Raw genomic sequence first — 21,949 nt, forward strand, 5'->3', positions numbered from 1 at the left:
TTTCTTTAAGTAACTGCAGAATGCCCAGCCTAGTTTTTTGCCGCATGGCATTCCAGAAAGGTTACAATTCAGTATAAAAAATTGCGTTGTCTTTTACAGCCATCTTGAAACATGAGAGGAATGCTGTAATGAAACGTAGAAACAGCACCATTAAATAGATATGTGATCTATCTGTTGATCTATCTGCCTGCTTCTTCCTTTCCCTTTATATCTATTTATCTATCTTCCTTCATTTTTGGTGTGTCTGTCTGTCTGTCTGTCTTCCTGCCTGCCTGCCAATGAATCTATTTGGCTGGCTGGCTGGCTTGCTTCCTTCCTTTCTTCCCTGCACATCTATCTCTCTTCTTCCTTCCTTCTTTATCCATCTATTTTTATTACAAAGAGCATTTGTTCCTCAGCAGTGGCCAAAGGCAAATCTACTCATTGTGCTTCAGTGCTACAGATGAATTTCCATAATGACGAGAATCAAATCTGGCATCATCACCACCACCCTCATCAGCTGATGTACTGCACAACATTCTGTCTGCCTGATAACTGAAAGTGCACACCCATGCACAAGAGCTCTTTTGTGCAAAGCACAAGAATGGTGCAGATAGAGTCGTACAAAGGGTGGCCGTCCACCACACATCTGCAATTGCGCAATTCTTGCATTTTGCAGAAGAGCACCCCAGCACAACTGTTTGCACATTCAGTTGCAAGGCAGACAGAATGCGGCAACCAACATCATTATATGAATTGGTAAGAAGAAAATGCTCAGGGGAAAAGATGCCAAAAACTATACAAACAAATATACATACACTCTATCGAAATATATCCTAGTATAGTAATATTTAAGTAATGGTTCCAATTATGTAAGCTGCCCAGAAAACAATTTGTTATGGGGCAGCTAACAAATGAAGTTGTATCATCATCATCATCATCATTATCATCATCATCATTATTATGTACAATACCTCTAACTGAACATTCTCCCTTGGCAAAATTATGCCAGTACTGGATAAAAATTTCCACCGTGCCCAGAAGGTTCCTCCAGCTTTCCCATTCCCCAGAAAATAGTCGATTAAATCCAATAGTTTTAATGGTCGATTAAATTCAATAGATTCCCAATAGTTTGCAGTAGCAATTTCCCCAGAAATCAACATTAGTTGCTGTATTATGTTCTGTACATGACATCTTGCATACTGAGGCAGAGTAGCCTTGGGTGTCTTAATTAATTAATTAATTGATTGATTGATTGAAATGTTTATACCCCACCTCTCCAGTACACTACTGCTCGGGGCGGCAGATACAATGTAAAATAAAACTAATAAAACTAACCATATTATGGAAGCAAGTTAAAAGTCCAGGCTAAAACTACAGTCAGAATTAAATTTCAAATTATTTTAAAAGCTGAAAATTGGGAATTATAAAAACTAAATAAAGTACCAGATATAACCAAAGATGGAGCATTAAAAAGGCTCTTTAAAGAGATGTGTTTTTATTTGTTTTTTAAAAACAGTGAGGGAGGGAGCATGTAGAAGCTCTTCAGGGAGGGCGTTCCAAAGCTGAGGGGCTACAACTGAAAAGGCCCTGTCTCTAGTCCCCGCCAACTGAGTATAGGAACACAGGAAGCATAGGAACATAGGAAGAACATAAGAATTTTTGGAAGGGCGGTATATTAATTGATTGATTGATTGATTGATTATGCTGATTCAGATCTTTGGTCTATCTAGCTCAGTATTGTCTACAGAGACTGGCAGCAGCTTCTCCAAGGCGGCAAGCAGGAATCTCTCTCAGCCCTATCTTGGAGATGCCGGAGAGGGAACTTGGAACCTAGATGCTCTTCCCAGAGCGGCTCCATCCCCTACGGGGAATATCTTACAGTGGTCACATTTAGTCTCCCATTCAAATGCAACCAGGGTGGACCCTGCTTAGCTAAGGGGACAAGTCATGCTTACTACCATAAGACCAGCTCCCCTTCTCTGTTAGTCTTAGGAATTTCATAGCCAGTTATGGCTTTAGTAGTAATCCAGTGCTTCTCTGATTCATCCAGTTTAACCCGGAGCATTTCCAGATGGAACTTTTAGCACGGAATGGAGGGTGTGCATTCGCACATTGGCCGGATTCAGGCTGAAGTCTGCGTGAGATATTGGGGAGCATTTCACACATAATTCGGGTTTTTCATTGCGCATCTGAGCCTAGTCCCATTTATATCCGCGGTTAAAACATCTACTTTTTGCATTGGTTTTTTTGGGCAAATTCGAATTCGCAGTGAAGCCTTGCAGTGGAGCCTGCTCTCTGCAAATGTTCCTGGCGAGGAAAAGACTGAGGAGGGATATGAGAACCATTTTCAGATATCTGAAGTGCTGTTGCATAGAAGGAAGGGACTTTGTTCCTCGGGGCAGGACTAAATTATGGGTTGAAATTACGGGTTGAAATTACTAGGAAGCAGATTCAGGCTAGACTGTAAGGGCTGATGGACAGTGGAACAGTCTGCCTCATGCAATGGAAGGCTCTCCTTCACGGGCAGTTTTCAAACAGACACTGGATGGTCAGAGATGCTGTAGCAGATTCCTTCACTGAGCAGGGGGTTGGACCAGAAGACCTCCAAGGTCCCTTCCAACACTCAAATCCTATTATTCTCTGCTTGGTGGTAGACTACCTGCTTTCCATGGAGAACGTCCCACATTCAGTCCCAGGCAGCATCTCCAAGTAAGCATGGGAAAGACCTCCCCATCTGAAACCCTGGAAAGATGCTGCCAGCCAGTGTAGATAGTACTGGCCTAAATGGACCAAGGATTTGACTCTGTAGAAGGCAGCTTCCTGTGGACATTTGTGGGGGTCACCACAGTTGACATGAGAGAATGAGAGGAGAATGAGAGGAGAGCTGGTCTTGTGGTAGCAAGTATGCCTTGTCCCCTTAGCTAAGCAGGGTCCACCCTGGTTGCAGAGGAATGGGAGACTAGAAGTGTGAGCACTGGAAGATCTTCCCCTTAAGGGATGGAGCCACTCTGGGAAGAGTATTTAGGTTCCAAGTTCCCTCTCTGGCTTCTCCAAGATAGGGCTGAGAGAGATTCCTGCCTGCAACTTTGGAGAAGCCGCTGCCAGTCTGTGTAGACAATACTGAGCCAGACAGACCAATGGTCTGACTCCGTATATGGCAGCTTGCTATGTTCCTATGTAATGAGCAGCGAACCCAATGATTCTTCCTTCCCAGACTGGTGGCTGATTTACAATTACTCTGTCCTTCTCTTTCTCTCCCAAAAATGGCTACCACTTCTTTTTTTAAGCAACAACAAAAAAAGAGGAGAAAATTGCAGACTAGAAAGGGCGAAATTACTCTTCCACAAAGGCAACTATTGAGAGCCTGTCAACAATGTGTCAAAAGGCCAAAGAGCTGCCTTTCCAAAGTGGCTGACCTGCCTTGGCCGGCACTTTCAGAGCAATTAAGCAGTGCGACTAGCCCAGTGATGGTTCCGCTGGTGACATTTTATTCTGCGGGGTTGGAGGGGGGGGAACTAGAGGGACAGGAAAGAGGAGGAGGCGCCAGAAGACTGCGATCGATATATAGACCTATTCACATGAATGAATGAGGAACATAGGCACATAGGAAGCTGCCATATACTGAGTCCGACCCTTGGTCCATCTAGCTCAGGATTGTCTACCCAGACTGGCAGCAGCTTCTCCAAGGTTGCAGGCAGGAATCTCTCTCAGCCCTATCTTGGAGATGCTGCCAGGGAGGGAACTTGGAACCTTCTGCATGCAAGCAGGCAGGTGCTCCTCCCAGAGAGCGGCCCCATCCTCTAAGGGGAATATTTTACAGTGCTCACATATGTAGTCTCCCATTCCTTCCCAGTCTGCTGGTTGATTTACAATTACTTGGTCCTTCTCTTTCTCTCCCCAAAATGGCAACCACTTCTTCTTTTTAAAGAAAAAAAAGAGTTAAAAAAGGAGGAAGAGAAGTAGAGGAGAAAAGAATAACAAACACAGAGGAGCGGAGTTTGTGGTCAGTTGTTCCAGCTTGTCCTGACTTAACAACGGCAGTCTCTAGATCGCAGATGTCAGGCTTTGGCCCAGAGGCTTCTTCTGAGAGCAGGACTAGAACCACTGAGCTGCCATTGCAAGGGAGCAGATTTAGGGTAGACATTAGGAGGGATTATCTAACTGTAAGAGCTATGGGACCGTGGAACTGTCTGCCTCATGCAGTGGCAGGCTCTCCTTTTGCTGGAGATCTTCACGCAGAAGCTGGACGGCCATATGTCAGAGAGGCTGTAACAGATTCCTATACTGAGTTGGGGGTTAGACTAGACGACCACCAAGGCCCCTTCCAACTCTAACATCCTGTGATTCTGTTATTCTCCTCTGGGCCAATGAGTCCAGTCTCTGAGCTGTCCACTAAGATATATGTGGGAGCCATTATCAGATCCCCAGGTTGTCCCTTGTTATGCTTAGGGGTGTGTGTGATGATGATGATGATGATGATGATGATGATGATGATGATATCTGTGAGAGATACATGTACATCGTGCATGTACATACATGCACACTATGAGAGAGCTGGATCACTTTCTTCTGTGTTCTCTGCCATGGATTCCCTTGATCTGGGGGGGCCTAGCTCACTTCCTGGCCACTTTGCATGGGTTGTGAGTTCTTCCCTTGCATTCATTTAGCTTGGCTCACCTTCTGTTAGGGATCTGCTTTGCATCTGTTTTGAATTCTTCCCTTGGATTCATTTGAACTGAACTATGTGGCTTGGCTCACTTCCTTTATGTGTCTGTGTCGCTTGGCATTTGAGCTCTCCCCTTGGATTTAATTGATCCAAAGCATGCAGCTTGGCTTACTTCCTTCAGTGGTCTGCTTTGCATGGCATTTAAGTTCGATGGATTCACTTGATCAGAAGTATATGTGGCCGGGGTCACCTCCTTCTTTGCATGCGGTCTGAGTTCTGTGACATGGATTCACTGATTGCCATGTGGTTGAGTCTGCCTGCTTGAGCTGTGTATTATTAGCCTACTTTCGTTAAGGAAACTCAGCTTATGAGATCACCCAACTGTGTGTGTCTGTGTCTGTGTCTGTCTGTCTGTCTGTCTGTCCAGCTATCAACTTGGCAATGCCTGGATCAATATGAACCAAATTGGGTACAGTTGTAAGGACACATAAGGATACCTCAACTGGGTAGTTTGTGATGATGTCATCGACCCCAATTCAAGATGGAAGAAGCATGAACATTTGAGGCACAAGTAGGCTAACTTGTGGACTGAGAAGTGGTCCTGTGGTAGCAAGCATGACTTGTCCCTTTAGCTAAGCAGGGTCTGCTCTGGTTGCATATGAAAGGGAGACTACATGTGTGAGCACTGTAAGATAGTCCCCTTAGGGGATGGAGCCGCTCTGGGAAGAGCGGAAGGTTCCAAGTTCCCTCCCTGGCATCTCCAAGATGGTGCTGAGAGAGATTCCTGCCTGCAGCCTTAGAGAAGCCACTGCCAGTCTGTGTAGACAATACTGAGCTAGATGGACCTATGGTCTGACTCAGTATATGGCAGCTTTCTGTATTCCTAACTTATTTGAACCAAATGTGGAACAGTTGTAGGGACACATAAAGACACCTCAACGGTGTAGTTTGTGAAGATGTCATCCACCCCAATTCAAGGTGGCAGATGCATGAACATTTGAGGTGCAAGTGGACTAACGTGAACCACCTAACCAATTTGAACCAAATTTGCTACCGTTGTAGGGGTATACAGGGTCACCGCAAGGGCATAGTTTGTGATGATGTCATCTACCCCAGTTCAAGATGGCAGACATGTGAACACTTAAGGCTGAAGTGGGCTAATTTGTGAGGATGGTAATTATCAATTAAGATTATGGTGACAAGTAAGTAGGCAGATTAGTTCTTAGCATTAGTTCTTACCAGTACGCACCAGAACAACTTCTTCGTTATTGCTTTGTGCTTATGACCCAGTCGGAGTCTGGAGCTTGATCTGTGAGAGCCTGATATAACTAAATGTGCAGCCAGATGACAGGAGATTACAAACATATGTAGTAGCTATATGCCATGCTTAACAGAATGCATTCTCTGGGCACTGCCCCTTTGATGAAAGTCCCATGCAGTCAGGACCTTCCAAATATCTTGTCTTTTGTGGCGAAGAATAGAACTTGTAATTGGAGATGAGAAAGAAGAGGCTTCTCTCACATAACACATTTGTCGGCAATAGACATACAGAAGGTATTGGGTTGTTGCAAGGGATCCAGACAGTACTAAAGCTTAAGAAGAAAAAGCCCACAAGCCCTCCAGAAAGCTCACAAGTAGGGTAGGAAGGCAATAGGGTTCTCTGGTTGCTTTCCCTCTGGCAACAGGTTCAGAGGAATACTGTCTCTGAACATGGAGGCTCTATTTAGACTATCTATTTAGACTATCATAGCTGATAGGCCTGTCTTCCACTATCATATGGAATGCGGTGTCCTGAGTGGGCACCTGTGAACAGCAAAAAGGTATCAACTTTCTCCAGGATGATTGTGCAGTCTCTGTGTAAGTGCTACAGTCCAACAACATTTGAAGATGATGATGATGATGATGATGATGATGATGATGATGATGATGATGATGATAGCAGCCCAGTGTGGAGTGTGTGTGCTTCATTTCAAGTCTCAATTTGAACAAGCCAGCCAAATTTATGTGTGGATGCTCTGAACCTAGTTCTCATGGAGGCAATAAACCTATATCTGAGCTGCATACTTCAGCTTCCAGTGGGGGCTCCCATGAGTGAATGCTCCTCCATACAGAATAAAACCCACTGCACATATAGGGAACCAGCATCTGGGGGAGTAGTGTACTTATGTCCTAGCCTTCTCCTTGTTATGCTAGTAATTCATGTGTGGGGAATTCAGGCATTGTCCCCTGCTCATAGAAAACTAGCATGTAGAGAAGTGTTCTAGCCAAGCTTTCTTCCACCCTGGCATGCTAGCTTTCTAGATGCAGAGCATTCAGCTAAGTGAACATTCCCCCTGCAGACTGAAGCAGTAGAATCAAGATACAAGTTCACTGCCTCACTGAGGTTCCAGTCACCCAATACTTCTCCATTTCCCCACCTTGTCACCCCTTTTGCTCTCCCTCCCACCTCTCACAACCGTCTTTTGTATCATACATCTAAAGAGCAAAATGGCCTCTTGGTCTTCCTTGTAATCTGAGCAGGGAAAGTCAACAGTGAACCATTCTTGCTCAGGAAAAAAGAAAAACCCAGCTCTTTTGCTTTCTCTTTTTGTCAGGATGATGAAGAGGATAACCTGGCAAACCAATCTTAGATGAGATCTTCTGTTAGCTAGGGGGCACCTGAAAGGTTGGTTTCTTTGTGGGCTCTTCCAAAAAGCTGATTTGTTCCAACACCAGCTCAAACTACGACAAAAAAATGTAATGGAGAATCCACACTAGGAATCCGCTCATTCTTAGCGCCACCTGCTGTCAATCACTGAAACAACCTTGATGTGGGAAGCGCACCTCTCTTGGTTCTTCTTGATCTCTCAGCAGCCTTCGATACCATCGACCATGCTATCCTTCTAGAGAGCTTAGGTGGGCTGGGTACCGGGTGCACTGTTCTTCAGTGGTTCCGATCCTATCTCACTGGACAATTCCAATCGGTGTTGATTGGGGATGAGTGTTCTGCACCCTGGCCCCTTTCTTGTGGGGTTCCACAGGGCTCAGTCTTTCCTCCCATTCTCTTGAACATCTACATGAAGCTGCTGGGCCTGGTCATCTGTCAGTCTGGGGTAAACTTTCATCAATATGCTGATGATACTCAGCTTGATATCTCTGCCCCTGGCCAAACAGGTGATACTGTCCATGTGCTCGCTCAGTGCCTGGAGGCTATCAGGAGCTGGATAGGCCAAAACAAGCTTCAGGCTCAATCCCTCCAAGACCGAGTTGCTCTTGTTCAGTTTGCGATCTGGCCCATTTGCCGTGTGTGCGTTTATCTCTTGACGGGGTTGTGCTTCCCTCGAGAGAGACGGTTCATGATCTGGGGGTCCTTCTGGACTTGCGGCTCCTGCTTGAACAGCCGGTGGAGGCCGTGGCCAGGGGTGCCTTTGACCAGCTTTGGCTGGTTCGCCGGTTATGGCCTTTTCTCGGCCGGCAGGCCTTGGCAACAGTAACTCATGGCTTTGTTACCTCTCATTTTCTGGAAGCTTCAACTAGTCCAGAATGCAGCAGCCCGCCTCCTTATGGGTGGCCATAGATTTGGTAGTGTCAGACCTCTTTTACGGTCACTGCACTGGTTGCCTGTTCACTTCCGGGTCCAATCCAAAGTCCTGGTTCTCACCTACAAAACCCATAAGGGCTTAGCACCTGTATATCTCCAGGATTGCCTCTCTCGGCCAGTTGTATCCCAACCTGTGAGGTCTTCTCAGCTGGCCCTCCTTAGTGTCCCAGGCCCTGGTGTAGAACGTGGTGCCTGGGCCTTCCCTGTGGCCACCCCTCTTCTTTGGAACACTCTTTCCCCCCACCAGATTCGTTCAGCCCCCTCCCTGGCTGCTTTTAAGGCCCTTCTTAAGACCCACCTGTTTTGCCAGGCATTTGCCCTTTAATTATTACTATTATTATTTTAATTAATTGGTATTGGTATTGTTGTTGTTCACCGTCTAGAGTCTTTGGAGGAGGCGGTATATAAGAAAATTTTAATAAATGAATGAATGAATGAAACCATGAGACAACCATATATTTTTTCCAAGTTAGAAATTAAAAGATGTTTTTTAAAAAAAACATCTTCACCAATTGCTCTAGATTGCCAGTGTGTGATGCTAAGAAAATAATGCAACCTCCTTCTTCTTAGTGTGGATTCCCCGTTTTTGGGGGGTTTTTTGTTCACAATAATTTGAGCTGATGTTGAGTGTCTGGAAGAGCCCTGTAGCGAATGCACATCCTAAGGAGAATACAGCATCCCGACCCCTTTCTAATCTTCCATGAAGTGAAAGCAGAGCAGCTCTCAGACCATAAGCTGCAGTATCAACCAACCAAGCCATTCCCAAACACTTCATCTTGCACAGTCTCACTGCTTAATACAGCAGTTTTAGAAATAATAGGGTTGCAAACTACTCAGCAGACTGTACAGTCCTGTGCCCTGGCAGTTCAGATCCTGATCTAAGGGAAGTGTCTTGGTGCCTGCCGGTTGTCAGGCAAGCTAGGTGTAGGATGCAGCAGGGGGTGTTTTCTCTGGGATGTCCCTCCCTGCCCCCCACCTATATAGGGCAGCAGTGATATAGGAAGATGCTGAGAGATCTCGTACTGCGCAGGAGATGGCAATGGGAAACCCCTCCTGTATTCTACCAAAGACAACCACAGGGCTCTGTGGTCACCAGGAGTTGACACACTTTACCTTTACACTTTCCCTTCCCCAGCCCTCTTCGTTAGTGCTAGGTAAGTTATCTGGGTTTGTTGCTGATGCGGGCTGGGAATGTGATCCTGCGTATCATCCCTCTCTCCACTTGTTTTATGGCGGGTTCATCAGGTAGGGCCAGTTGTAAGTATTGCCAGGGGTCTGCATTCCGCTGAAAATCTACAAGGTAAACGTGAGGAAACGGTGAGACTTAGCTGTTATGCTCAGTGGATCCACCGGAAGGTGCCATGGTTCATCCCCAACAGGAAGTGGTTCTTGCAGGGCCTCAGCAGCCCATTTCACTGCCTCCGTCCTTTCTTTAACTTTAAAATCTTCTGCTTTTATTAAATGTTCTATTTATTTTATTTATTTATCAAATTTGTATACCACCCCAAACTTTCATCTCTGGCCAGTTTACAATAACATAAAACCAGTTAAAAACATATACAAAAACTTTAAAACAATGTAACAATTTCAAAATAAACCAGAGATTAAAATCTAAAAAATTTAGGAAGCGGAGAAAGCTTGGGTGAAAAGATGGGTTTTCAGGTGTTTTTTGAAAATTGCCAGAGATGGGGAGGATCGTATCTCAGCAGGGAGTGCATTCCACAATCTCAGGGCAGCAGCCGAGAAGGCCCGTCTCTGTGTAGCCACCAAACGAGTTGGTGGAAACTGGAGATGGTGGTTTTGCCTGTATTCTCCCAGTTGTGGGTAAAGCAACAACAGGAACTTAGGAACTCTGGGATGTGTAGTTGGCGAGTGAGCTTTTCCTATAATGTGGCACACCTCTTTCAGTCTTTCAACCTACACATCCTAGAGTTTCCATACAATCTGCAGCCCTATTCAGCCATTATGTTCAATGCACATAATCTGTGTGCACACACATACATACAGATCTGTACACATGTGCAGTTATTCATGCATTGTGCTCAACGCACATGGAGTAGCACACTTGCTATCTGTACACTGCACTTGAGGGGGCCTGTAATAATAATAACAATAATTATTGTTGTTGTTGCTGCTGTTGTTGTTATTTATTAACATAATTGTTGAGGAGAGCTGGTCTTGTGGTAAAGGTAAAGTGTGCCACCAAGCCAATTTCAATTCCTGGTGCCCACAGAGCCCTGTGGTTTTCTTTGGTAGAATACAGGAGGAGTTGTTAACCATTGCCATCTCCCGTGCAGTATGAAATGATGCCTTTCAGCATCTTCCTATATCGCTCCTGCCTAATATAGTACCAGCGGGGATTCGAACCAGCAACCTTCTGCTTGTTAGTCAAGCATTCTCCTGCTGCGCGACTTGTGGTAGCAAGCATGAATTGTCCCCTTTGCTAAGCAGGATCCACCCTGGTTTGCATTTGAATGGGAGACTGCATGTTTGAGCACCTTAAGATATTCCCCTTAGGGGATGGGGCCGCTCTGAGAAGATCTGAGAAGACTCCTGCCTGCAACCTTGGAGAAGCTGCTGCCAGTCTGTGTAGACAATACTGAGCTAGATGGACTAACCTGAAGAGGTCCAGTTATGGATTCCACCAGCTCATTTGGTGGCAAATCGGGATCGGGCTTTCTCTGTGGCTGCCCCGGGGGTTTGGAATATGCTCCCTACTGAAATAAGAGCATCTCCTTCTCTGTTTATGTTCAGGATGAACCTCAAGACTCTCCTCTTTTCATAGGTTTTTAATTAGAATTAATTTTAATAATTTTAAAACTTGTTTTAATATCTATTTCATTATATTGGTTTTATTATGTATTTTAATTAACTTTTAAATATTTTAAATTTTGTACACTAGCTTGAGATGTACATATCAGTCTGACTCAGTAAAAAGCAGCTTCCTATGTAGTAGTAGTAATTAATTAATTAATTAATTAGTTAATTAAAACAACTTTATTTGTTAGCCACCCCATAACAAAACAGGTACACAGGTTCACTGTAATGCCTGAATGCCTCCCCTCCCTCCCTCCCTCTCTCTCTCTCTCTCTCTCTCTGTCTCTCTCTCATTTTGGCGCTTTCCAGACTAGCTGCTCAACAGCAGCAAAATGCCTCCGTTCAGGCAAGTCGCATTCGTACAATAAACAGCAGGGGGAGCCGTCTCACGGAAAAAACAGCAACTTTTTAGCGTCGAATTTACAACGTCCTAGCTCTATATCGGAGTGATTACATGTAAAAGGCAACCTGCTGTCTGCGTAGGGACTGCCATGTCACAACGCGGGAAGTATGGAAGCACATTTCCGAGATACGACATGACCCCGTTGCAGGGTCTAATCTAGAAAGCGCCCTACAGAAGAATCTGGACTGGCAGCTTGTTCGCTGTGTTCCAACACTGTTTTCAGCTGACTTCAGCAAATCTCACAAGATCTGGACACCCCACATAGATGAAAGGAAACAAGTTTACGCAACAGTCCTTGTGCCAGATCTACAATTTAGCCTCAAGGGTTTTTCCCTCATGGTCACAGAATGGCACTTCTGGCCAGCTGCCTCCAGACCTCCAGGCCCAGGTAAAGTGTCCCCTTCCCCTCCACCATACTTGAGCCCTGCCTAGGAGAGAGAGGAGAGGGCCAGCCCCCGCTCAGCTTCCACTCCTCACACCTTTCAACTATAGACACCAAGCATATTGATTGATTGATTGATTGATGGATGGATGGATGGATTGGATTGGATTGGATTTCTATACCGCCCTTCCAAAAATGGCTCAGGGCTGTTTACATTAAAATAAAGCTAAAACCAATGAACTGTTAAAATAGAAATCTTAAAACCATTATTAAAACAGTCTAAACAGTTTTTAAAACCCTGGAAAACCAAGCCAAACTTTTACCATTTAAAAACAGTTTTAAAACCCTGGAAGGCTAGGCCAAACAGATAGGTTTTAAGGGCTCTCTTGAAGGCCAATAATGAACTCAGATTACGGATTTCTGCCGGGAGTGCATTCCACAGCCCAGGAGCAGCTACAGAGAAGGCCCACCTCTGAGTTGCCACCAGACGTGTCGGTGGTAACTGAAGACAGACCTCCTCAGATGACCTTAATGTGCGGTGGGGATCGTGCAGAAGAAGGCGCTCTCTAAGATAACTTGGACCTAAGCCGTTCAGGGCTTTAAAGGTAATAACAGGGGTGTAGCTATAATGAGCAAATGGATTCAAAGAACCTGGGGCCCCGAGCTCCTGAGGGCCCACCAGCTCCACCCCATCCTATCTTCTTCATTATCTCCCTCACTCCAAAGGGCCACTGGAGAGAGGAGTGATCACGGGCCCCCCTCTCCCCTTGGTAATAACCAGCACTTTATATTTTGCCCAGAAACATATCGGCAGCTAGTGCAACTGTTTCAAAACAGGCATAATATGGTCTCTCCAGATTGCCCCAAAGACCACTCTGGCTGCCGCAATATATGAGGGTCCCCCAATTTCCAATGAGACCTTTCATCAGGCAGGGTGAGGTGTTCACCACAGGTGTAGGGAACGGTGCAGAGGGGCAGGTGCTGGGGCCGCCACCATCACAGGGACCACCCTTCCTTCAACTAACACATTTTTTAGTCATAATGTAATGTGCCACCAGAAGGCTCTCTGTTCTGTTTGCTTGAAGAGACCAATATGGCTACCCGCTCAGGATGTTGGCCACCATTCAGTAAGTGAGGGGGGGCAATTTAAAAAAGAACAGGGTAATTCCTTGTGTGAGCTCATTGGCCACACTGTGACACTGTACACCCCAGGCAAACTTTCCCCCCATTCTGTGATGAAAAGCATCATGTGCTCATGCTCCAGTGGGTATCTCTGACCTCTGGAAAAAGAACCCCACAAACAGATCCCAGGACTGGGATGCAAGAGCGAGAGAAATCAATTTTTGAAACAGCTTCACTCCCTGCCACAAAACCAGAGGAAGCAATTAAAATGAAGGATTTGACAAAAGGGGATTTAAGGTGTTAAGCATTCCACTGTCTTTTTCTCCAGACTTTGTGAGAAGAAGCACAAAGAAGGAGCACGATTCTCCTCCTGGGCTGGAGAATCGTGGTCCCATTATTTCTCTGTGAATCCCCACTGCGGCAGTAACACTAGGCCAATTCGGATGAAACATCCTCCAGCCCTTCCAAATGGGCATGTATGCCCACTCCAGCATGCCACTCTGCCACCACTTAATTGTGCGGGGGTGGGTGGGTGGACAAACTGTCCCACACAATTATGTGGCAATGGGGCAGCATCCCAGTGGGAGATGTGCACAACCACATTCCACCTCGCACGATTTGGAAGGCCTGGTCAAAGTATCACTCAAACCAGCCCACTGTGGCTAGGCTTGATTACTCAGTCATAGGACAGGATTAGATGCCTCTTCATCCCCTTGCCTCCTTGATTATGGGGCAGAAGGGGCACTGTGGGAATGATCAGCCAACCTGAACCAATGGATCCCCTTCCTCCTCTCACTCAGAGGGGGTATTGGGACAGATCTACCGCCTAGATGGCCCTGTCCCCACACCCCACCCCACCACCCGGCCCAGCATATTTCCACCATAGCAGTGCATTGTGACTAGCCCCGGATCTCCCATTCTCCTTTTAGGAAATCAAGCCAGGGCGGACAAGAGACCAAAGACAACCCAGCAAGACATCAAGAGGATTCCAGTGATACGAAAGTCTGGACCCATTCGGCCTGCTTCTGAGTGGAAGACTAGTGATTTTGTTGTTTTGACTTATAAAAGAGACAACAAATCATAGCCTGCCATCCAGCATAGGCCCATAGCAACCATCGCACCACCACTTCCTCTTCCACCCTCCACAGGCCCAGAGCCGCCATCACAATGCCACAGGCTCCTCCTCCGTAGCTGTATATGGAATCCCCACTGCCCAATCACCATGGTGCTTCTGCTCTCACAGGCTCCTTCTCTCTATCTGCATATGGAATCCCCACTGGCCAATCAGGTGCTTCATCGGGGGCATGGCTCGCCACATCCCCCTGGTCCATCTACAGGAATTAATAATATAGATGATGATGATGATGATGATGATGATGATGATGATGATGATGATGATTGATGATTGATTAACATTAAATAATAATTTTTCTTATTTACAACATATTCAATTCCTAATTATCATTGTATCCCATCCTCTTACCTACCCCCACTCCCATATTCGTATATGAATATCTTACCTACCTACCCCCGCTCCCATATTCATATCCATATTCATATTCAGAGGAGAGCTGGCCTTGTGGTAGCAAGTATGACTTATCCCCTTACCTAAGCAGGGTCCACCCTGGTTGCATATGAATGGGAGACTTGATGTGTGAGCACTGGAAGATATTCCTCTTAGGGAATGGAGCCCCTCTGGGAAGAGCAGCTGGGTTCCAAGTTTCCTCCCTGGCATCTCCAAGATAGGGCTGAAAGAGTTTCCTGCCTGCAACCTTGGAGAAGCAGCTGCCAGTCTGTGTAGACTGTGCTAGATAGACCAGTAGTCTTACTTGGTATATGGCAGCTTCTTATGTTTCTATATAATGAATGAAGGAAGGGAAGAGGAAAGGAGAAGAAGAAGAAGAAAGAGGAGAGAAGAGAAGAACAAAAGAAAAGAACTTACTGTAATATGCAGGTGCCTAGGTGAAGTAGCAATAAGGAGATTAGAAAATGTATGATTGTGTACATATAGTTCTCGGAAGTTGTGCCAAATTGGTAAAAATGATACATTGCAACCTCAATGGCAGTAAAGTGGACAAATTCATTTAGTATGTTTTTTAAAAAAATTCATGACCCTGTTCTCTGATCAGAACACCTCTCATTCCTACATTCCATCTTTATTTGATTTGCTTTTAATCTAATCCTTCTCAGCCAGTTTTGGCAAGGTAGTTCCGTGGTTAGACTACAACCAATCTGGTTTCAGATCCCTGCTGGGAAGAGTGCTGTTTCCCAGCCTCAGTAACCACATCTGTAAAATGGGAGCATTTGGAGCCTATCTCCAAGAGCTGTTGGGAGAGTCAATGATAGGGTAAGGTAGGGGACCTGGCATAAGACTTTGAGACAACTTCTTTTTCAAAAGCAGGTCCATTTCAAAACCATTCTCCTCTGAAAATGAGCATTTTCCCTGCATGTGCATGTTCCCTACTCCCTCCTAAACCTTTTTAGATTATATCCTCCTAGGGGCAGGGACTTGTGCTTTTGTTGCACTTCTAAAGCAACAATTGCCAAGATAGCAATAGCAATAGCAATAGCACTTACATTTATATACCGCTCTATAGCTGGAAGCTCTCTAAGCGGTTTACAATGATTTAGCATATTGCCCCCAACATTCTGGGTACTCATTTTACCGACCTCGGAAGGATGGAAGGCTGAGTCAACCTTGAGCCCCTGGTCAGGATCGAACTTGCAACCTTCTGGTTACAGGGCGGCAGTTTTACCACTGCGCCACCAGGGGCTCATGTCAAGATGTCTGACAGTACCGTGTTTCCCCGAAAATAAGTGTCTTATATTAATTTTAGCCCCAAAAAATGCACTAGGGCAATTAGCGGTACATCAGAAATTACTGCTAGGTCTTACTTTCGGGGAAGGAAGGAAGGAAGGAAGGAAACTTGACTAAAAAGCAGAAGCTTGCCGGTTTGAATTATTTATTTTATTTATTATTTTTATTATTAAAACTTTTATACCGCCCTTCCAAAAGGCTCAGGGTGGTTTACATTAAAACACCATTAAAATCAGTTAATAATTAAAACAAAAATTAAAAGCATAAAAACAATAATTAACAATTAAAAACATCGTAAAACAACAATTAAATAATCAGAAGAATTTAAAAAACAAGTTTTAAAAAGCTGAGAAAGCCTGGTTGAAGAGATGTGTTTTCAGGTGTTTTTTGAAAATTGCCAGAGATGGGGAGGATCGTATCTCAGCAGGGAGCGCATTCCACAATCTCGGGGCAGCAGCCGAGAAGGCCCCGTCTCTGTGTAGCCACCAAATGAGTTGGCGGCAACTGGAGACGGACCTCCTCAAGTGACCTCAATGGGCGGTGGGGCTCATAGCGAAGAAGACGCTCTCTTAAATACCCAGGGCCTATGCTGTTTAGGGCTTTATAAGTTATAATTAGCACTTTGTATTTTGCCTGGAAACCTATTGGCAGCCAGTGTAACTCCATCAACAAAGGAGTAATGTGGTCTCTCCAAGATGACCCAGAGACCAACCTAGCTGAATCCCCGCTGGTACTATATTGGGCAGCAGAGACATAGGAAGATGCTGAAAGGCATTATCTCATACTGTGCGGGAGGAGGCAATGGTAAACCCCTCCAGTATTCTACCAAAGAAAACCACACGGCTCTGTGGGCACCAGGAGTCAAAATTGACTTGAGGGCACACTTTACCTTTACCTCCTTCCAATCAGCCTCTGCCAGCAGCAGATACGAGAAGGTGAAACTAGCACTGGTCAGGAGGCACTGCACTGTGAAACTCTTGCTAGGACAGTGCACCCTGTCTGGCTAGAGTGACAATACTCCTAAGGAGAGACAACAGGTTTCTTCAGAATCCTTCACAGGTGTCTGGAGCCTGTGCGAGAGCCTGTTCTTAAGGAAGGCGGGAGCTTGAAAAACTATCAACCATCACGTCCCTATGCAGCACACGCTCTCCTCACTTTCGCTCTCTCACATCCTCATTCCCATCTACCTTGTCCCTTCTCCTCCTCTTCAATCAACAGCAACAAATCTGACATGCCATATAATGCACAGAGCTTTATATCCCCCAGCAATCATCTGGCATGCCTCTAGCCCCGGTACCTACCTAGCCCACATCACCTCTAGCCCAGGTACATACTCAAGTCGTGCACCTCTGGTCTAAAAGGTCACAACCCTGTCTACACGACTGGACCTTGTCCTGTCCCCTCTGTCATCTCACAGCCCTCCTTCCAGCATATTTATTTACTTACTTACTTACTTACTTACTTAACTTATATACCACTCAAACTTTTGTCTCTGGCACAGATATGACTGTAAATATAATCGACTGAAAAATAGAGGAACCTCTCTTTAAGACGTGAGCGGGTGCTTGCTACTTAGGTCAAGAAATGCTGCTCCTGGATTGCAGGTGGGTTGAATTCTCGTCCTTACAAGAAATCATAGAATATAGGATATAAATTGAACAATCAATCAATCAATCAATCAATCAAATAAAACGAAATGTGTAGGAGTTGCTCTGTGCAGGAATCTGCCACAGCAAAAACCCTGGCACACAAACAACTAGCATCTCAGGAAGAAGACTAGTCTAGAACATGGAACTGCAGGGAATTTTTTATATGGAGGCAGGGTATAGCAAGGTTGGAGTGGATCCTAAGACAAAATGTGAAGATGAGCCCTCATCCCCCACAAACACGCCTTCACCCCCATGAGGAGGAGAGCAAAGAGAAGACTGTCACCAAACTAGTGGGCCCAGGGACATTTGTCTCTCCCTGCCCCCGTTCATTTATAGCTATGCCCCTATATTTATCAATTATTATTTATTTAGTACATTTCTATACCACCCCATATAAAGAAATCCCTGGGCAGTTCACAATCTAAAAACTATTAAAACGTTAACACAATTTAAAAAATTTAAAAATATAAATAAAAACTCTAAAACCCAAAGCTTTAAAACTATAAACTAAAAGCCTGGCTAAACAGGTATGTTTTCAGATCCTTCTTAAAACGTTCAGAGAAGGGGAAACTCTAAATCCAGGGGCAGGATTCGAGTCGCCACCAACGGTTTCGCGTCGCCACCACTCTATGGAGGGCCATTCAATCCTCCTGTAGTCTGAAAAAGACATGAGTATCACCTCCAGGAAAATGAGACCAGGGCTGCACAACCTTGGCCCTCCGGCTGCTGTCGGACTACATCTCCCATCATCCCCAGCCACAGTGGCTCATAGTTAGGGATAATGGGGACTGTAGACCAACATTCACAGGAAGGCCAAGGTTGGGCAGCTCTGAAAGCGACTACTGCCAAGACCGAGAGTGGATTTGTTTTTAACGAAAAATGGGACAGCAGGAAGCAAATTGGGTTTTGGAACCACAAACGTAATTCACTTTTCAATCTTTCCCTGCCATGGCTGCCCTTGAGGAATGATAATTGGTAAGGGGGCAGAGGAGGGCTCTCAGAGTGTGTTTCCCCCTGCCCATCTGCAGTAGCAGCAGTAACTTCAGCAGCAGGGTGTGCTGGCACATTGGCCCCACATCTCCGACAGTTGTACTTCAGAAGGTGGCAGGACATGGAAGAAACCCTCTCTACACAGTCTCACGGGCCAGGCAGAACTAAGGTAAAGTTGTGCCATCGGGTCGGTGTCGACTCCTGGCGCCCACAGAGCCTTGTGGTTTTCTTTGGTAGGAATACAGGAGGGGTTGACCATTGCCTCCTCCCACACAGTGTGAGATGATGCCTTTCAGCATCTTCCTATATCGCTGCTGCTTGATATAGGTGTTTCCCATAGTCTGGGAAATATACCAGTCAGGATTCGAACCCGCAACCTCTTGCTCCCTAGGCAAGTTATTTCCCCGCTGCGCCAAGGTAAAGTTGTGCGATCGAGTCGGTGTCAAGTCAATTCTTTGGTAGAATACAGGGGGGGGGAGGTTACCAAATAGGGACCATGAAAAGGAAGGCAAATCTCTGGAACTTAGGACATGGCAATGGAGCTAGATGGGCCAAAGCATCAGGGAGCCTCCTATAGCTCCATATTGTCTACAGACACTGGCTGGCAGTGGATCTCCAGGGTTTGGGGCAGGAATCATCCCTAGCCGTACCTGAAGATGCTGCCAGGGACTAAACCCAGGACCATCTGCATGCAAAGCAGATGCTCTGCCACTGAGCTGTGGAGAAATCCTGAGAGGTTATATAGAACCCTGCCTTATACTGAGTCAGACCCCTCGATTGGTCACACTCAGCACTGTCTGCTCTGACAGGCAGTGGCTGCTCTCCAGGATTTCAGGAAAAACCATCTCCCAGCCCTGCCTGGAGATGCTGCCAAGGGTTGAACCTGGGACCCTCGGCATGCAAAGGAGGGGCTCTGCCACAGCTCCAGGCCCAGCCCCCAGGAAGTTACCTTCTGCCCAGTCAGGCCATTGGTCCGTCTAGCTCAGCCTTTTCTGCACTGACTGGGATGGGAGAGCTGGTCTTGTGGTAGCAAGCATGGCTTCTCCCCTTAGCTAAGCAGGGTCTGCCCTGGTTGCAAATGAATGGGAGACTAGAAGTGTGAGCACTGCAAGATATTCCCCTCAGGGGATGGAACTGCTCTGGAAAGAGCATCAGAAGGTTCCAAGTTCTCTCTGTGTAAACCACCCTGAACCACTTTTGGAAGGGCAGTATAGAAATCGAATAAATAAGATAAATAAATAAATAAGTTCCCTCCCTAGTATCATCTCCAAGATAGGACAAGATTTTTTATTGAACCAACAAACTACCAAAGCATACAGTACGTTGCCAAAGCACAATTGTATACAAAGTGGTTGTTTGTACATCATATATCTACAAAGATTTACACACAAGGGTTTGGAAACCCACAAAGTTATAGAGTATATGCAGGCAGTACTGTAACTCGGGGATGGGGGGTTACAAGGCACATCAGGTAATCGGGGGCAGGGGTTATGTCCAACATCCATTTCCATAATTTGTCCCATTGCTGTTTAGAAGAGATACTCTTGTCTTTTTGCACATAACCATACAAACTTTTCCAGAAGAGATTTACTGTCTCATCCACGTGAACCTCTTGATTGCATCTTCCCTCCCTATTCCTATGCAGGAGCATTGCATAAATGACATACAGGTTTACTAACCTGATTACGAGAAGGGGAATGTTCCAGTTCCCTAGTATGAGGGCACCCGTTCCGTCCCGTTTCCTTGAAGGTTTCTTTCTGGGACCTCGAAAAGAGGTTCTATCGCTCAAACCTGAGGTTAGTTCTTCCCAAGTCTGTTTTTCCAAATCAGGCCACTCTAACAACTTGCTTACTCCCTGCCACACTCTTTTGGCTACCACACACTTTTTTAAGAAATGTGAGTGGGTTTCCCTGAATGTCTTGCCTAGCTCACTAGCTTTCTGTTTGCAGGTGATTTTAGGACACTCTTGCTGGTCCTCTGGGAGCCATGGCTTAGCCGCATTAAGCGGCAGTACTTGGTGGTATAAACACCACCTTGTTTCCCATAAATGGAAAGGGACTTTTTTCTCCTTAAAGAGAGCAATAGGGTGATCGGGTTGCAACAAGTACTGTGAAGTGTGGTGTCTGTAGCGTTTACGTTCTAAATCAGGTTTTAAAAAACCCACTTCTAGAATCTCTCCATAAATTGTTTTCCTTAGTTGCTGAACTGAGGAGGATCCTTTCAATAGATCCGGTTCAACCTTCCGTTTTTTAAGTGTGAATAACAAATCTCTCAAGTAGTCCGGGTGTTCTCTTTTTAATACTTGTGTGATATTACTGTTGAAAGATCCTTTCCCCTACCATGCTCTGCCCCATGCTGACTTGCGCCAACGCAGAGCAAAAAGCGAGACAGGGCTGAGAGAGATTCCTGCCTGCAACTTTGGAGAAGCCGCTGCCAGTCTGTGTAGACGATACTAGGCTAGATGGACCAAGAGTCTGACTCAGTATATGGCAGCTTCCTATGTTCCTAATGATGCAGGGGGGAAAGAGGTGGGGGGATTGCCTGAAGCCTCCTCTTCTCTCTTCATGCTTCTTGCAAGCTTTGGAAGGCATTCACAGGGAGGCTGAACACCTCTCCTATGAACCAGAGGTATGCCCCCTGGCCGGGCCTCCCAGAACGGACCTGGGTGCTAGCCCAGCCTGGTTTGCATGCCCTTTGACCAGCAAAGAGGAGAGGAGAGCTGGCCTTGTGGTAGCAAGCATGACTTGTCCCCTTAGCTAAGCAGGGTCCACCCTGGTTGCATATGAATGGGAGACTAGAAGTGTGAGCACTCTAAGATATTATCCTCAGGGGATGGAGCCACTCTGGGAAGAGCAGAAGCTTCCAAGTTCCCTCCCTGGCAGCATCTCCAAGATAGAGCTGAGAGAGATTCCTGCCTGCAACCTTGGAAAAGCCATTGCCAGTCTGGGTAGATAATACTGAGCAAGATGCATCTATGGTCTGACTCAGTATATGGCAGCTTCCTATGTTCCTGTGACTGGCAACAGCTCTTCAAGGTTTCAGGCAGGAGGCTTTCCTAACTCTACCTGGGGAGATGCTGCCGGGCATTGAACCCGGGGCCTTCTGCAGCCAAGGCAGATGCTCTAACAATGAGCTAGGGCCCCATTCCCAAACCCCAAGACCTGGTGACCCTATTTAGAGCATCTGCAGCTGCCAGGTGTCTCTATTGAATAACAGAGTACAGGTTATGCCATTATCACCCTGCAGACTTAACTAGCTCCTGTCAAAGGGCAGGGTTTTTCTGAGCTCCAACGACCCACAGTCAATCCATGGCCCTGTGCAGTTCGTCTTTAAGTACCGGACGAAGGTGTCAAGTCAAAGTCCAGCTCGCTAGTGGAGAATTGGGCGGCTTACTTTGGCAGCCATAGCCCAGCAGGGAAATGATTCCGCTTGTCATAAAGGGAAGAGAAAATGGGTGGCAATTTCCAAGAAATCGATTACGCGTCCTGCCACATTGCCTGGCAGGTCATGTCGAAAGGGCTCATTTTCACCTTCTGAGCA

The 21,949-nt window shown here is 46.0% G+C and overlaps 1 protein-coding gene across 4 annotated transcripts in view; it reads left to right on the forward strand.

Moving 5' to 3' along the window:
- Window positions 1-21,949, forward strand: part of LOC128347899 (protein-lysine 6-oxidase-like) — an 82,708-nt gene that overhangs the window by 20,944 nt on the left and 39,815 nt on the right. For all 4 annotated transcript variants that reach the window (XM_053303184.1, XM_053303186.1, XM_053303185.1 and 1 more), the window contains exon 2: window positions 17,272-17,374. The gene's annotated coding sequence lies outside the window, so the exon portion shown is untranslated. The remainder of the gene's footprint in view (window positions 1-17,271; window positions 17,375-21,949) is intronic.

This window comes from Hemicordylus capensis, chromosome 2 (genome assembly GCF_027244095.1).
Source record: "Hemicordylus capensis ecotype Gifberg chromosome 2, rHemCap1.1.pri, whole genome shotgun sequence".
Lineage (NCBI taxonomy): Eukaryota > Metazoa > Chordata > Lepidosauria > Squamata > Cordylidae > Hemicordylus > Hemicordylus capensis.